The 17,830-nt window shown below is 44.9% G+C and overlaps 1 protein-coding gene and 1 long non-coding RNA gene across 4 annotated transcripts in view; one reads left to right on the top strand and one right to left on the bottom strand.

Annotated features, from left to right (window-relative positions):
- Nucleotides 1-17,830, top strand: part of SCHIP1 (schwannomin interacting protein 1) — a 125,715-nt gene that overhangs the window by 5,861 nt on the left and 102,024 nt on the right. The window contains exon 1 of one of the 3 annotated variants that reach the window (XM_081138576.1): nucleotides 16,517-16,613. The exons of 1 other annotated variant lie outside the window; for it this stretch is intronic. The gene's annotated coding sequence lies outside the window, so the exon portion shown is untranslated. Of the gene's footprint in view, nucleotides 1-16,516; nucleotides 16,614-17,682; nucleotides 17,768-17,830 lie in introns of those variants that run through there. One more of the 3 variants, XM_081138577.1, reaches the window with a different exon arrangement.
- Nucleotides 689-17,502, bottom strand: LOC308557779. The gene is made up of 3 exons (XR_013998897.1): nucleotides 17,363-17,502; nucleotides 15,189-15,311; nucleotides 689-1,287 (listed from the first exon to the last, which is right to left on the bottom strand). It is a non-coding gene; the product is annotated as an uncharacterized lncRNA (long non-coding RNA).

Here is a 17,830-nt window from a genome sequence, read left to right on the forward strand (position 1 = left end):
CAGGGACCAGGGATGGATGCACCGAAGACTTTCCTACTCATACTGCCCTGCAGATATTGTCTCTTGAGAAATCCTAAGAGCCTCTAAGGCCAGGGTAAGAAGTTTGAATTTTATCCTGAGAGCAGGAAGCTATTGGAGAGTTGGAGGCTTTAAGAGATTACTTTGGCTGCTGAGTGGAGAGTGAATTGTAAAGGGACAAAGGTGAAAACAGGGAAATTCAGCGGACAGTTGTATCAGCCGTCAGAGTAGAGATGATGGTATGGGCAGGGGGAGTGATGGTGAAGGTTTTGAGAAATATTTCTACCTTCAAGAAGAAGACTGCTAGATAAATGTAAAATGTTGATTCCCATGACACCCCTATGTTATCTTTTTTCTTTTTCCTCAAGAGACTTTTTCAGTTTCAGAATCCACTGGTATTCATTTAAGAGAATCTTTCTGGCAGCAAATTACAGAAGACTGTGCTCTTTCAAATGCAAGCCCTTATCCTCTTGCTCTTTAACCTTGCAGATCTGTGTGCATTTCAAGTTGTTCATAGCTCAGGAAGGTAATCTATTTGATTTGGGCTTGTAAAAAGAGATAAAATTACATATGCTTCCTGAATAATAATATGTGATTTCTCTCTCTGAAGGGTCAATAGGAATTAGCCTGCATATATCGTTTTACAAAACCGGTGCCTAGTCACATGAGTAACAGGGACCAAGCCTACATTTATTCTGCTGAGAGAGGAACATTAAGTGAACATCGAAATCTCTCGAAGAGATTGCAGGCATTTCAGGACTAATTTTACTTGAGCATTAAAGCCTTGCAAATAGTTTTCAGGTGCATCAGCTCCTCCCCCACAAAGGCAATTCAGTTCCCCAAATGTTAGAGAATCCCCACATTGCTGTCTTCTCTCTCTTTATAACCATCACTTCTTACTGCACCCCCACGGCAGGTAGTCCCCAGACTGCCCTGAGAGTCCACCTGCAGAAGAAGCCACTTCTCACAGGCTTGGAGGGAGGAGCATCCTGGGCCCCAGACTGAGCTGAAGGGGAGGCGCAGGAGAAGAGGAGAGAGGAGGCAGCTGGCTTCTGGTCATCCCCACACTGGTGGGTGGTTCCACTGATGGCCGGTGGATGGGTCTTCCCACCTTAATCTTGTATCCTGAGAGCAGAGCAGGTCAGACGGCAGTGGAACCCTGGAGACAGGATGCAGGTGAAGCAAAACAACACGCCACAGCTTCCAGCTAGAGCTGATGGAGTCAACTGCTCACCGACCCACAGGCTGCCTTCCAATTTCTGGGTGAAACTGATGAAGAGAAACAGAAAGCGGATAGGACCATCCCAAAAAGTCAAATTAAAATTTTAAAACCCGTCACCCAATCTACGTAAATCAAACTCCCAGAAAAAAAGAAAACAACTGGTCTCCCTTAACTGTAAAAAACAAAGAAGATGGAGCTCTGCCTTCATCTCTGGGCACAGATGTGGTCCTGCAAGACCCAGGCCACTTCACTGCCCAGCACCAAAAGGGGAAACCAGAATCGTGCATGAGAAAGAAAGAGCATTTAGAAATCCTGCCCCAGCTACCAACTTGCCATGCAGATCGGACAAGGTCACCTTCTTGGGCCTCAGATGTAGAGTTGATCAAAAGTTCTTTCAGACTCTGATATGCTTGGAGGCTGTAATTCATAATTGAGCTCCAGATTTTCACTGCCCCTAAAAGCCTCTTATAAACCAAACCATCCACCTCAGTCAGCTCCTATTTCTGTCTCCTGCTCTGAATTAATACCTTTCTTCATGTCGTCCCCATTGGCTCCTGAAAACATTCCCGTCTGCACACTAGAACACTACTGAGTTTCTTTCTTTGCATCTCTCTCACCCTCTACTAGCTCTCAAGCTCCCCTGAAAGGAGGCACCAATGCCAGTTTTCTTCTTTGACTCTCCAGTGCTTAGCGTGACACCTGACACTTATTAGATGTTCCATAAATGTTTGTTGTTGAAAGAATGTATGGGGAAGATATAAAAATAGAGAATGAGCCCAAGCAATCCAAGAGCCAGCTTTTGCTAAGAGCCATATATTCTGCCCATAAGATCCTGGACTTCTTAAAATTAGAGAGGGGGGAAGGGGAGGGAGGGAGAGAAAGAGATGGTAATTTTAGATATTATAGCAATAATTTTCAGATAACACAGTTTCTACTACACTATGTCTCCACTGAGACACAGCAGTTTCACAGGATCCTAGAACTACTAGTCTTACCTAGCCTTTATGGAATGTCTTATATTGGTAAAGAGCTAATATGAAATTGCTGAGTAAAAATTTCCAGATCCCTTACTCCATGACTTCATGCCTCTTTAAGCTGTTCCCAAGGGGAAAACAAAAACAAAAGCCCAAATATGAAAGTTTAAAACTGACCACATATTGTCTTCTTAAGCCTTGATCCGTTCACGTATTTAAAATTCAAAACCACCATGGCCTCATAATGAGGATTTTAAAGAGCCTGGGGAGGCCGTGTGGGATGAACCCCTAGCCTGCCTGGCCAAGTCACCCGAAACATAAAGCATCACTGGTATGATGCTGGGGGGAGGGAGGGAGCGGGGCTAACAGCCGAAGGGGCCCAGACAGGACAGATCCAGTCTTGGCCCAGCTCCAGGAGCGTGGGTTCGAGGGACTGAGATAGGATTCAGCATCAAAACTTTTGGGCAGTGGCCAAATGCTTGATGAGCTGTGGCCTAATCGGGGAGGACCATGCACGAGTGATTTCGGCTCAGGAAAGGACTCAAAAGGAGAAGGGAAACAGAGCTGATTGTGCTTCTTCCTTGCCCCAGCCCCTCTGCTGGGAGGATGCGGCCACGGGAACCGGCGTGGGGCTGAGGCCGAGAGACACTGTCCCGAAAGTGCGCAGTCACCAGTGGTCTCCCTGCGGGAGACTGAATGAGCATTTCTCCCAAAATATTGTCTACAAGGCAAACAGTGACACACATCTCCAGCTTTATCACGGTGATGTGCTATGTGTGGTTCTTCCATCCATTTGTCTACTCTAAGCCCTGTTTGCAACTTGTGTAGCCAGTGCCACGAACTCCATTATTTTTACTATTTTTGTCCACTGCGAAAGGAAGCCCCTTTCGTCCTTACTAGTGCTGTCCGGGGAGCAAGGAAGGGACCATTGTGAGCATCATACAACTATAGGTTTAATGACAATAATAAACCTGATTCAAACCAAAAAGAGCTGGGATTTTATCTAAGGGGCACAAAAGGGGAAGGCTCTGGGAGGTGGGGGAGACTGTCACAAGGGGTCCCGGGAGGTCATGCCAGGAGCTCACATTTGCTGGTGCAGGCTGTGGCCTGGGGCACGAGCTTGCAGGAGAGGCCTAGAGCAGCTCCAGCTCCCCCTGCAGATCTCTGGGCCACACCCGATGGATACTGAGGCGTCAGTACCATGGAGCAGCTTTCCACAATACCTTACAGCAGAACTATAAGGACGGGCGAGGGGTTGAGCTAAATTTTAGGATAATGTTGGAGGTTGGAAGAGAGGGGCAGAGAGAGAAACGTGGTCAGGGTGGAACACGCAGAAGGCTTCCAAGGTACCAGAATAATCTGACTTAAAATGAGAGGTAGGACATGCTGGCGTCATTTTATCATCCTTCTTCAAAGCTGTGTGTATGTTTTTATGCCCTGCTTTGTATGTATGATGTATTTTAGAATAAAAAGATAAATTTACTACCGCCAAAAAATAAAGACCCATGGTCTGAGAGAAACTGATCGAGAACTAAAAAAGCTGCCAAAATAATGCCAATAAGACCTTAAGTGAAAAGTTAAAACATAAACCATAGAGCCAGTACAGGTATCCCTCTCTCTGTCTCTGTCTCTTTCCATCCCTCTGTCTCTACCTCTGTCTCTCTGTCTCTCCCTCCCCACCCCCCGGCCCCCTTTATCTCTCTGCCTTCACTGGAAAACACTTTATGGGAGTGAGGAGCGATGAATTACATTGGAGAGAAAATAAGTTTCACCCCCCACCCGGTCCTGCTTGTCAGGGCAGGACTGGGCAGGACTGACTTGGCACACCTTTCTGTTCAAAGTTGAAAAGTTTAAAATAACGCCTCCTCTCTGGAAGCTGATGTTCTAACCCAAGGCGGCCTTGCACGGGAGCCTGCGTAGGTCCGAATGTGTCCGGCGGGGCTGCCGAGCGGAGCTGAGCCAGGGGAGCCCTCGCCCTGTGCTCGCCCCCTTTCCCTGTGTTGCTCTCCATCCCGGGCTCCCCAGGACGCTCTGTGCACCAGCTCAATACTTCTTATTTGCTTCGCTCTTTACATGCCTCAAATAGCTCATTTTCCCCCTCAGCCCTCGCTTAGCCAAGCTCCCTGTATTTGGTTCCTTTGATCTTTCTGTTAAAATCAATCTCTTCCTCTAATTATTTTCTGTTCCACCTCTTTGAACCCCTTCCAGTGGCCTCCATTTCTCAGGGAGCCAGGTGTTTAATAAAGAATCTGGATGGGGTTCAGGCAGAATCAGGGAGACGCAGCTACTTGCCCCCTGGTCTTTGCCACCTCTTCTCTAAGCAGCAAAGGTGGTTTACTAAAGGCACGTCATATTCCAGAGACAAGAACAGTACCCTGTGCACGGCAGGTGCTCAGTAATTACCGAATGAAGGAATTAATTGGGATCTCTTTTAAATGGGCTGGACTGTATTATAATTGATGCTTAATTTGCTTCCCCATCCCACCATCAGCCCAGGTCTCTTTCTGCTTTCAGGTTTTTCTTTCTTGTCTAATAGTTACTTCAGAGCTTATTTCTTTGATGCTTTAGTTTACACATTTTTAATTAAATTTTCCTGTTTCCTGATCATATACTTAACCTCATTAGTTTAATTCATGTCACAGGATTTTGCTGGTAACCTTGTTCACCAGACTAGTGTTATTTATAAATTACTCTGTTGACCCTTTCTCCAAATAACTGATCATCATTTCATGTTGTCTTATTTTTAATTTCTCTTTATTAGAGAGTAGACTTTGCTCCTATATTTGTTAATTTTCAGTGTTTTTCTAAGTAGCAGCAGTACATGGTTCATCACATTCTATAATTTTGACACAGGTTTAGATTGAGAATAAAGACCATCGTCTTAAAATGATATGATGTTTAGGATTTGCTTCAAAGTAATCGAGTGGGGGTGAGGGGAGTAGGAGGGTTACAGGTGAAATGAGACTACCTTGGGTTGATCCTTGCCAGAGTTTTGTAACAGGCACATGGGGGCTTAATGCAATATTCAATTATGTAGATATTTGGAGTGTTTCTATAATATAAAGTTATTTTTTAGAAACCTCCCATAAATGTAGATATAAAGTTGAGCCTGTGAATTGACAGGACTTAGAGAAAGGGAATTCCATCATCCTCCAGCTGCCCTGGTCGTTGTCATGTATCAGCAGTTCAGCCATTGCTCTGCACTCACTGCAGAGCTTAGCACTTGCTCTTCCTCTTCCTTTCCTCCCAAACTCTTCTTCTCACCTGGGAGATTTTATTGAGCTGATACGTGGTTGATCCAATGCCTCACATCCGCCATGCTGGCCACCATCACTTTCACTCCCTCTCAGCAGCCAGTTATCCATTGATTAGACTTCAAACCATTTAAAAATGATGCAGATCTCTATATGCTGCCTGTCTAGCACTGTGGCTAAGACCTCAGGTTAAGTTTTGTTACAGAATTTACTTTTTCTCAATATCAGTCAACACATAAAACATATAATCCAGCCATTTCTGGCTTTAAATCCTTCAGGTCTCCCCATCAATTTCAAGTTAAAATTCAAGTTCAGAATCCTTCACATCCAGCTCTTGCTTTCCTACCATTTCCAGCGTCTTCCCTTACCACCCTCAGGTATTCCTGCTCTTTTCCAGCTATACCAAGCATCCTTCATTTGTGGTTAAGACCATGCCTTCTCATACCTCCAAACTTTTGACCATACTGTTCCCTAAGATTGGAATGGCTCTCTGTCATTTTGCTTTGGGAGACTTTAGCGCCTTTTGTTTATATCTCAGACTCAAGTCAAGCATCACTCCCCTTGGAAGGCTTCTCTGAGCTGCCCATACTGAGTTAAATGCCCCCTTCTCTACCTTTCTTCATAGCACTCTCAGACTATACCCACCCTAATACTTTGAAACCTAATTGTAATCAGTGATATTCTTTGTTTCCTTTGTAGACCATGAACTCTTTGACCTCTTTTAATTCTTTCTCCCCAGAATCCTACCCAGTGCCTGGCACATAGTAGGTATTTGAATGAATAACTGAATGAACAGAGGAATGGATAAATGAATGCTGTTATCTCCTTAAGGCAGCATCTTCCTACCCAAGGGCCTGCTCCAGTAGACCGAGTCAGTGCTCTTGGTCCTGGGCAGCCTCTCTAGTTGCCTCCTAACTACCCTCCTCAACCTACCTGACCCATCTCACTCTAGCTGTAACCCAGTTATCCCTATCTCTGCTGATTCTTCCTACTTGGTGTTTCATCCAGAGTGTGGTACACAATACTTTTTAGATGATACTCAGACAAATGTCTTTGACAGTCTTCTATTTACATTCTTATATATTCAGCAGGGGGAGGGGAATGAGCACATAAAGCCTGTGATTTCACAGAGAATATTTCTTAGGATGAGACAAATGTAGGTAGTGCCATGGTAATCAGCCTTACCTGGACCTCATAAATCAGGAGTGAGGTGCTCAGGCATATTCATAAATGTCCCAAACCCTCTGTAACTCAGCCTTTGGCCATGCCCATTGGAAGCAGAGAGCAAGAATCACACTGTGAGGGAAGGACTCCCACACTGAATTCCACAGGTGCCTCTGTTTTACTCAGTGATGATGTTGAAACGTCACTTCTGGAAGTTGCTTTAAATGTATATATATATATATACACACACACACTTATATATAACAGAATAGTTAAATACCTTCTGAGCTGTCCAACCACATCCTCGTGTGAGTTCAGATTTGAGCGTGGGTTATACAAAAATGGACAAATCTGTCTCCTTGATGTGGACCCTATGCTTTGTCGAATATCTAGCTATTTGGGTAAGTGAGTTCCCTTCTTCTCAATAAGAAACTTATTTCCAGCCACACGTTTCATAAGTCAATTTGATTTACTCCATTTTTTTGTTTGGCATTTTTACTTTATATTTTTGAAATTTCAATAACTTTGTTTTTATAGAATTTACTATATTTTATCAAATCTAATATACCACTGATATATAAAACACATCCTCATTTTATGTGTTTCTAAGAATAACAGAGATGTTGTCAATTATAATTGTAAGATGCCATTGATTCAAAAACACATCCCAATTTCAGAGGCGTTAAAATTATTTTTTAAAGTGTGTCTTAAAGTTGTTGAAATGTAGTATACGTGCACTCCACTTCTATTTTAGCAGATAATACTTTTATTTCATTTATCATAGTGGCATAACATTTCGTTTTTGGATGAATTTAACTTAAAAATGAGTTGATTTAAAGAAAAATATCATGTAAGTAGAATGGAGGTGGAATATAGTATGGCCAAATCCTGGAGATAGCCAAATGATTGTGATGTGGCCTTACTGCCAAGGCCCAGGTACTGCCCCTTGGCCCTACCTGCCGGCTCAGGCCAACCCCACCGCCCTCCAGCACTGTGCCCAGATCCCCCCTGAGACAGAGCTTGTCCCTCCACTGTGCCAAAGAGAGGAGTTTGGGCAGTTATGCCTCTGCTCAGGTTGAAGAAGTATATGAGAGTGAAAGGAAATTCCCAGGAAGTAGACTTGTTATAGGTATTAGAATAGTCTGGACTTACCTCTATTTAAATAAAAGCATGCTCAGAAGTTTCTGTTTTGTTTTGTTCTTAACCCATTCTCCAAGAAATAAGGAGAGAAATGGAATATTTTCGTCTGTTACTAGCTAATTTATTTACTAATGATAGCTAACTAAACACTAGTTTCAGTGATTGTCAAGCCAAAGAATGGTCTGCTTTGTTTTTCATAATAGACTTACCACTTGAAAATAATTATAAATAACCTGAAGCAAAATGCGTTTCCTTGAGAAAGTACTGAAGTGTCTAATTTCCTACTTCCAGAAGAGAAACGTATAAGAGAATTACTTTAGATGGAGCTGGGGAAACTGTTGAGCTTCCGTTGGGAAACGCTGTGCTTTTATACACCATCTCCCTGGCTGTTGCAGTGGGTTTGCGTGCACCATGGTTCAGCTCCCACCTGTGCTAGGTCCAGTCTTGGACTGCTGGGCGCTGTGTGCAACATTTCCCCGAGAGCCATCCAGAACCCTTTGATTTACTCGGTGCTTATGCTTGAAGGTTATTGTGAATCATTAACTACAGTGCAATAGAGCAGGAGGTCACAAGTCATATAGGCTCCACTGCTTGCACAGAGCCTGTTTTTGCAAACTTAATTTTACAGGTTCAATGCAGGTGTAATTGAGAAGATAAACTGAACACATATGCATATCCTAATAAAGGTATTCTTCAGAGTCAGCAAATAGCCACATCATATTAAGCATCAATGAACCTACTACAGTATAATAAAAGGGAAGGTCTTATAATAGATTATTTATAGGCTATTAGTTATTGGTATAATTTAAAATATATAATCAGTAACAATTAGCAAAATTGATTATATTGGAGCTTCACTGTTTCCACTCACTGGTACTATTAATGCTAGCAATAATTCTGCATCGTAGTGCCAATTGAAAGCTAAATCTCTTGCAAGTTCTTGTTTATCCTTGTGGATGTTTTTGTTTATCAGAACATTGTTGCATATTTTATAAGACTTATTTCCTGGTATTAATGAAAGTTATTGACATCATACACTAAATTTTGAAAAGTATTCATAGATTAGGATAAAATTCTAAGCATAACCTGGTTCACCATCCTTTCTCCAAGCAGAGATAATGGTCAGAAAACTAAATATATTTAGGAAGTAGAATCCCTGGGACTTGCTATCCCAGGTCAGGTCCCCTAGAAGCAGAGCCTGAGACAGGGATTTGCGTGCAGGTGGTTTATTGAGGGACAGACAGGTAAGCAAGTGAGAGAAGCAGGGTAAGGAGCGAGGAGTGCCGGGTAGGATATGGATCGGATGGTCTATCCTTGGCCTGTTGAAGGCGGAGGAATAAATTGCGCCACAGAGGATGCTGTGGGCTTTTGTAGCCAACACTCTCGGCAGCTGGCGGTGGGTGTAGACGCCAGGAACAGGAATCTGCTTGGAGCACTAACAGCGCCAAGTACATCTGATGATGGAGGGGGTTTGGAGGTGGGAGGGAAACGCAGAGAGGGGAACAAGGGTGGCTCCCAGGTTCCTGGTATGAACAAGTGAATAGATTCTTGCATATAACAACACTCCCCTCATAATACCAAACATCTAAAATTAATATAGAAGACATATGAAAAGATCCTTCGTTTTACAAATAAATAAATTTTCCTTTAGCTTTTACTTTTTGGGTGAAAGATATCAACTTCTTGACATATTGAATAGGATCGATTTTCCATTAAAATATAAACCTTTTTATAAAAGTTTGCTCTTTAGAACTTCTCCACTTACTCTGTTTCCTGTTGAAAATAGATCCAGACTGGTTCTTGTACTCTAATAATCAAAGATTCACCTACCTACAATCCCACTGTTATATTAGATTTTAATGAAAAAGTAGCTGAGCATTGTTCTTATGTATTCATCCTTCAGTCTAGAGGTCAGCAAATGGGTCTGTGGGCCAAATCCAGATGGCAACGTGTTTCTGGATGGCTTGAGAGTTAAGAGTTTTTAAAATCATTGCTTAAAAATTAAAAAAAAAAAATACGCAAGAGACTGTATGACCCATAAAGCTGAAAATATGTCTTATTTAGGCCTTTATAGAAAAAGTTAGCCAACCCCTGGTTCAGTCCATTATAACCCCAAACTGTTTTCAGAAGTGTGCTGGCTCAATCTATATTCTGAAAGAAAACCTGATATTCAAAAACTTAAAGTTAGTAAGTGATTTATGGAACCATAAAATTATTTGTTTTATGACAGGCTATATCACAGAATTTATATAAATAGATTCTCACTCATCCAAACAATTATTTTTGATGGAACTCTTCAACAAATTCAGAATCATTCATTTTAAGTAAAATAAATATGCATGATTTATTCCATTTCATAAAAATATTACCACCTATTTTGTGATTATTGTGAATAAACTGAAAAACACAAGTAGATACAAAGGTAAAACCAAAAAAAAAAATCACCTGCAATCTTACCATCCATAGTTAAGCTCTGTTAACATTTGGCTACATCTTTTTTTAGGCATACCCATTTAATTTTTAAAGTGTGGATCACTTTGTATGTATAATAGTATACCCTCTTTTATTCATTTCATGTTATAATTTTCAAAAACATCTCATTTGACTGCATTTATTTCACAGAATGAATATGTCACAATTTATTTAAACATCTTCCCATTTTTTGACATTTAGGTTGAAGCTAATTTTTCACTATTGTAAATGCCACAGTGAGCATCTTTATGCATAAATCTAGATCTTCATTTCTGTGTCCTTAGGCTAGACTTTTTTTTAAGACTTAACTGTTGTCTCCCCCATTCTGTTCTTTGTCTTTCTTACAAACTCATTCTTCTTCAACATCTGCAAGTGACAGAGTTCCTCGGGGCTAGAAACTTGGCCTGTTCCTCTTACTCTTTATATCTGTCTCCAGATGAGTCTCTTACACCCAAGATTTCAAATGCCATCTATGTGCTGTGATGCCCATATTTATATCCCCAGCCCGGTATCTGTCTTTCCAAGCTCCAGACCTACACATTCAAGTACTTACTTGTCATCTCCACTTGTATGTCTTATACCATCTCCAATAGAAAATGTCCAAGGATTCCATGTCTTCCTTCTTTCTGCTCCCCTGCCAAACCCCGCTCCTCCTTATTGCCCGTGTCAGGAAGGAGGCACCACCTTTCCACTAAGTTGCTGATGCTACACACTGCAGACTATCAGTGACGTCTCCCTCCCTCCCCACTCCCCTCTATTCAGTTCCCAGGGCCTGGTGGTTCTACCACTCACATGTATCTTTAATGTTTCTATTTCTCTCCATCTCCCCCGTCCCTCCTAAACCACATTCATCTTTGCTCCACTACTTACTATATTTGCTTCCTAATTGGTCTCTTTGTTTCCATTCCTGTTCTGCTCTGTTTTTCTGTCCCCTTTGCAAGTCTCCACCATGGAGAAAGTTTCTAAAAATGTCAACCTGCTTTTACAGCCCGTAAGTGGCGGTTAGGAGTAATATCTTAATGGCAACCACTCCTCTCGCCACTTTTGCCCTTACTCTCTTGCTCCAACCTCGTGGTTTCCTTTCAGCTACCCAACTGTGCTCAGCTTTTTCCAGCCTCAGAACCTCTGTTCAAGATGTTCCCTCTGCCTATAAAGCCCTTCCCTCCCCCTTCAGCTGCTCAGTACTTTTCCTGACCCCTCCCCCAGCACACACCCTCCCTACCTGCTCTCAGTAGCCTATCAGTCTACTGTCTGGGTACTAACTACTACTGTGGGCATCTAGAGCTGGGAGCAGAGGTCCAAGTGGTGATCCAGGGATAAGTTGAGGGTCAATCTGCTTTTTGTTCTGAATTTTAATACGGATGCCTTTGTGCTGTGCTGTTCAGTGGCTCGGTGACTCACCCTGGAACTCCCTGTTGCCAACGCTCCCAGCTTGACTCATTTACCTCCCCTAACAGACCTTGGAGGCATCTGAAAATTTCATACAACTCTCCTTTCCTGATGAGGCCAATAGCCCAAAGAGCTGCCGGGACTGTCTTGCCCGTAAGTGCAGAGCTAGTCAGAGGCAGAGCCCTGGACGGTCACTTCTGTTCCACCAGGCTGCCTCCTTCCCTTCCAGATGCATTCCTGCTGCTTGCACTGTGCTGACAATGCCAGAGCTATTTTCTGATTTTATAATGCTTCCAAAGTTGTGTCAACAAATCACCAGAACAGAGTTTCCACTTCCTAGAGTGTCCTGTGAGGATGTCCTCTTTGGCGAGCCTGAGACATTAAGTACAAGGCACGCGATTTCTGAGGTAACCCATCTTGTGTTGGAGTGACATGTACATGGACTTACCACTTCTAATGCTTCCCTGAACTCATGCCATGCATCTACCAGATTTCCCAGCTCTTCCTAAATGTCCTTTTATGTCATTCATACCCTTCAATGAAGCTCAAAAATGAATTCAGAGTTGCTTACAGACTTGCATTTTCAAGAACTGCTAGGAACTTAAGGGAAGTGGAATATGATGGAAAACTTCTAGAAAAAGAAAGACTGGGAGAGTTTTGATAAGTTGAATTTTTGTCAATACTGTCCAATCTGAGGTTTGGCTTTATTAGGAAAAGAACAGCAGCCTTCCTCTTCCAACCTTATCAACAGGAACAAGTTTCCTACCAATGGAATTGCCAAGAGTCTCTGTGGACTGTTGTGCAGACTGTGCACAGCACAACTCCGGGGTGTGTCCTTTACATTAAATTACATCTATGAGAATGGTGCCGGGTTGTCCCTCCTGGCAGGGACCTGTGATGCAGTCCAGAGTCCTCCTGGCACTGCACAGGGCACATTCTGTGTGGCAATATGTTGAGGTCCTGACTGACACCCTCTACGTGGCTTTTCTCTGATAAAGACACTGTCCCTTTGCTGCAGTTAGAGTTGCCTTACCACTGCCTGCAGAATTTTCAGGGTAATCTTCATTTCAAAGATACATTCACCTGGGTTCTGCAAGCACTATAGTATCTGTCAAGCCAAGTGTCCTGGTTTCAGGTCTAGGAAGTAGGTCATTGGAGCTACCCTTTATGGGCCGATGTTGCCTAGATTTTGCCTTTTCACTTTTTTTGAGGAAATCGTAGGAAAGAAATGCAAACTCATGGTTTGCTAGAGAATCAAAACATTTAAGATGTTAATGTTTTTTAAAGGTGTGGTTTTTTTCCCTTCATTAAAGTAGAGCTCTGGAGATGGATCCTCTATATACACCTGAAGTATAATTCTTCTCCTTCTTTCATTGACAAAGTATCTATACATACAGACCAATAAATTAAGATCATCCCATTGGCTCTATATAAAGCAGAAAATACCAAGCATTCAACCTGCCTAATCGAGAGAGACCTTAGTTTTGAGTTAGTGTAGGAAACAATAAGGAAGGTGATGAAACAATTCAGAGACTTTTTATACTATATATCCCCTAGTATCTAGGATGAAATCCCAGGGCTTTTAGCTGGAATAAGCCTTTAGTTCATTCACTTATTCATTCATTCTCTCAGTTTATTCTTACTATTTGCTTAGCATCATGATCATGAAGTCCAGCCTCCTTCGTGAGGAAACTGAGGTCACAAAGCTGGTGAGAGAGGCCTGCGAACTAAGCCCAGATGTTCTACACCCAGGGCTCTTTGCCCACGGTGCTGTTAAGTATTCCCACGTAGCTACATTCAGGTGATGAAACAGGAGCGCATCTGCACACTGCATGTGACTTGCATGTAATTCGCGCAATAAAGATGAAATACAACCCCCACTGCCAGCCATTTCTTTGTTACTCTAAATGCCACAACTTAGAGAAAGTTCAGCATTAGGACTAACAACCTCAGGATTCATTTGGGAATTTTGCAAATAAATCTGTTTCCAACCTATTTTACTCCTTATGATTTCAACATTTCAGTCATGTCTTTTCTCCTGTTGTCTTTACAGATTAAAATCCCACAAACAGCACTGGCCTCTGAGGAACGTGCTGTCGTCCCTGCCCTTTGAGTTTTCCTGCAGTTTCTGCAGTTTCCTATCCATGACAAAAATGAACCCAAGTTCATGGTGGCTCCCTTCTTAAAGGATTTCTGTAGGGGGGACTTAAAGCATGCAGTTCATAACAACGTGAAATTTCATTTTCTGAGCTGTCTGTACCCTGCCTTTGCACGATGAAGTCTCCCAACCCGCCGAATGCCGCCGAACTTGTTGACAGTTGAGGAGGTCGAGCACATGTGAGCACGAGAGAACAGCTGCTCTTGCCAGCTGCCTTCTTCTCTGCATAGACACAAATGCCGCCCAAGGAGCCGCTGCAGGGCAGGAGGCGGGAGGAGTTTGAGGTTGCTGCAAGGAGACCCTTCCGACATTTTTGCCGGATAAATTCACCCACATGCATCTGGGCCAAGGGATACTGAACTTTAGCTGAGTGACTACGAGCAAGGATGATGAAGCCAGACGACCCAGGTTCAAATCCTAGCTCTGCCACCTGGCCTCTCAGCTTTTTGACATTATGCAAGTTACTTAGCCTCACTGTCTTCAGCATCCTCACTTATAAATGGGAATGAGAGTTTCTTCGTAGGGTTTTTGAGGAGTAAATGAATTAAATGTTATTATAATTAATAATTCTAGCAACAAATATTGATGAAGCTCCTATTCCATTCCAGTTACCATGAACAAGGTAGATATGGCCCCGCCCTACATGGAATTTAGAGTATTTTTTCACAGTAAGAGCCCTGACCCATTTAAGGGTTATGAATCAATGTAATAAGGTATGACTAGATTTTGTTTTAAATGAAGTAGGATAGGACTTTATAAAATAAGAGTTTATAAAACTTTTTTTCAGTTACATATGTTTTTATATGTATGTGTGGCCTGGGTCTTGATATAAAATGGTTTTCTTTAGTAGTAGAAAACAAGCAATTAAACAGCAACCTCTGTACAGCATATGTGATAAGTGCAACGAGTGTCATGGAAGCTTGGGAAGGTAACCTGACTCCATTGGGCAAGTATAGAGAATCAGGGAAGCCTTCCAAGAAGAGGTGACATTTAATCTGATACTTAAAGGATAAACAGAAATTTTCCAAAAGAAGTTGGGAGAAGTTGGGCAGGAAGCAGTTCCTTCAAGGGCAATGAGTCGTCTTGGGGAAGGGGAGAGGTTAATGAAGCCCGGGAGAGACTTGCTTAGATTTGCATTTGAGAAAGCCCTCTCTTGACTGCTTGAGGAGAATGGGCAGAGATAGTTGAGAGAATGTTCAGTAATTTCAGGACACAGGGTCTAGACCATGGTGAGGGCAGTGGGTGTTTGAGAGGGACAGAACTTGGTGATTGATGAAGGAAGGTGCTGGTCTGGGATGACTCCCACTTTACTCTGAAGTTAGGCTGCAGGGGACAAATCTAAGTCTGCAAGCTCCTAACCCCTAACTTGAGACTTTATGTAAACAGGAAGACAGGACCTTTCAATCACTTTGCAAATCATCTCTCCATCCTGCTGGACGTATCTGGAGACTGTTGCCGGCCTAGGAGTTGGCAGGGCTTCCTGTTCCAAAGTGGGATGGTTCTTGGCACGCGAGGGAAAGCTGGAAACAGAATGGAAACTGGGCTAGCCAGGTACCTTGCATGAAGAGAAAAGAAAGAAAACCTGGTAGTTTCCCATCTGATCCAGAATATCTGGTCAAAAAATAATTGAAAAGGACAGATAATTAAAAGACGTTTACATTTGGCTTGGAAATGCCATGCATGTTTGGCAGCATATTCACCTTGCCAAATGTTTTCCTAAGGCCCTATTTTGCATTCCTCGAACACAGACCATCTGGGCAGCAGTGGGGTGAGCTGGAGCCCAGGAGGACGTCTGGGTGAATGGCTGAGGAGGTTCCAATGTTTGAAAATTGGACTGGGACCACAAGTCTCTCTTATCACCCGAGTTGATCAATACTTACCTGTCTACCTGTGTCCTGCCACAGAACAGGGAGCTTTTTCTGACCTAAGCCTTGCCAAGTCACCTAGTGACTTGAAAAGCAGCTACCTGGTTCCCAGCACACAATGCTTTCTATCCACATCACTGAACACTCTAGGGCCACCTCCATCCTACAGTGGGGCAGCCAGCTGACCCAGGGCTCTGCAGCAACCTCAAAATCAAACCATATTTGGAGCACAAGGCAGGCTCTTTACAGACCTTACCGTAAAAGACATTCTAAGTTATAATCAGTCCAGTAAAGAGCTCCAGAACAGAAGGCCCCTTTTCCTGTTATTCGTAAAATTGCTGTTTCCAGAAAGGTCGGGAGATTAGCTTATCTTCCCTGGCTCAGGCCTACCTAGGAGAGGAAAGAGCCTCACTTCACTGAGATCACTTAAACAAAGGGTCTACACCAAGTCCCCATTAGGACCTAGAAGAAATGTCAGGGCAGCAGCCACTCCCTACTGAAGAATCCTAAGTATTCAGGTCCTCTATCTGGCATCCGGACTGTGCCAAGCCAGGCAGTGGCCTGCTCCAGGCTAAGATTCACTGGGAATAATTAGTAACATGCCCAAATCTGGAAGTTGAGGGAACTGGTTTTCCTCAATCCATTGTAAAATTAATTGCTGTTTCTCTTTTTCCTCTACCCCCCCCCCCCAAAATTGTAAGATATTTAAAGTGTACACCATGGTGATTTGATATATGTATACACTGTGAAAGGATTCCCCCCAACCCCCTCCATCTAGTTGAAAAGCCCAGCATAGGGTTGTTTCCTAAAAAAATTGAAAGAAGCAAAACCATCAAGCCTGCCAGGAGCATGTCACCGGATAGTCTTTTCTTCCTTTCCTTGAATGTCTCCTTGATTGGAAGTGGCCAAAGGGGGCTTCGGAGGCTCACCCAAACAGATTCTCGTCTCCCATGCCAGGTCAGTCCCATCCCACACTTACGCCTCCATGCCCCACGCACACGCCTCTCTGACGGCGTCGTGCTCAGCTGGCAGCCGGGAGGGAAGGAAACTGAGCGAAAGCAACAGGTCCCACCCACAACCTGAACTTGGAAGGGGGGACGGCCAGGCGACGGGCGGCGCGCAGGGTGGAGAGGAAGCGGCTAGGAGGAAGGTGGAAGGGAAATGATGGTGCACGCCCGCGGCGCACACGTCACGCGGGCTCCCACATGGGCTTGTGTATGTGCGCGCGTGGGGGAGGGAGGTCCTTCGGGGTCGCTCGGGGACTTCCGCGTGGGTTAGGAGGCTTCGGGCCCGCGCTACGGGTGTCTGGAGGCTTAAGCGGGATGACCAGCTCCGCAGAGGGCCAGGGGCGCGCGCAGGAAATACGAGGGTGCCTGGGGGTTAAAATTCACCAGCCGCTCCAGGGCGCCGCCCCTTCTAATCGTCTGGGTCTGCGCCCCCAACACCCCGCGCCCCCTTCCTTCGGCCTTTTCGCGGCCACGCCGACCCCATCCCCGCCCGGCCTCCCGCCCGTCTGCTGCCGCGAAAACCGGGAGAGCGGACCGAGCCGCGCCCGGCATCCTCTGGGCATGCTCGGTCGGCGGGACCGGCTCCGCGCCGGGAGGGCGCGTCCTCCCCCCGCAGGCCGCCGCCGCGCCCCGGCCCCGCACACCTCTGGGGGCAGCGGGGACCGCCCCGTTCGGCCGGAGCCCTCGGCGCCCACCTACCCCGAGCCTTCGGGCGCGCGGCGGAGGGGCGGGCCGAGAGGCGGGGAGGCGCGGAGGCGGGAGTCCCACCGCGGAGCCGCCCGCGGCTCCTTAGAAAGTACGGCGGGCTGGCCGGCCGAGTCCCGCTCCTCTCCGCCCTCCGGGGCGGGGCGCGGCCGGCTGGGAGGTGGTCTGGGCGCGTGGAGCTCAGTGCGAGTTTAGTATCCGCCCACCCTCTTCGCAGTCCCCGCCCCCAGGGAATTATAATTCTCTGGGAAAGTGTCTGGTTCTCGGAGAATCCTCGGGGCGGGGAGCTGGGGCGCGCCTGGCGCAAAATGGTTAAAACAAAGTCCTTGCGCGCCCCGCGGCCCCTCTCAAGGAAAGTGTGCGCGCCGGTGGTTGGGCACCCCCTTTGCTGATTTGAGGGTTAGTTACCCGGAGGAAGTCTGGCGGTGGCAGGGGAGGGAGTAGCGTAAGGGATGCCTCAGG

Source organism: Miniopterus schreibersii, assembly GCF_964146895.1.
Source record: "Miniopterus schreibersii genome assembly, chromosome: 5".
Classification (NCBI taxonomy): domain Eukaryota; kingdom Metazoa; phylum Chordata; class Mammalia; order Chiroptera; family Miniopteridae; genus Miniopterus; species Miniopterus schreibersii.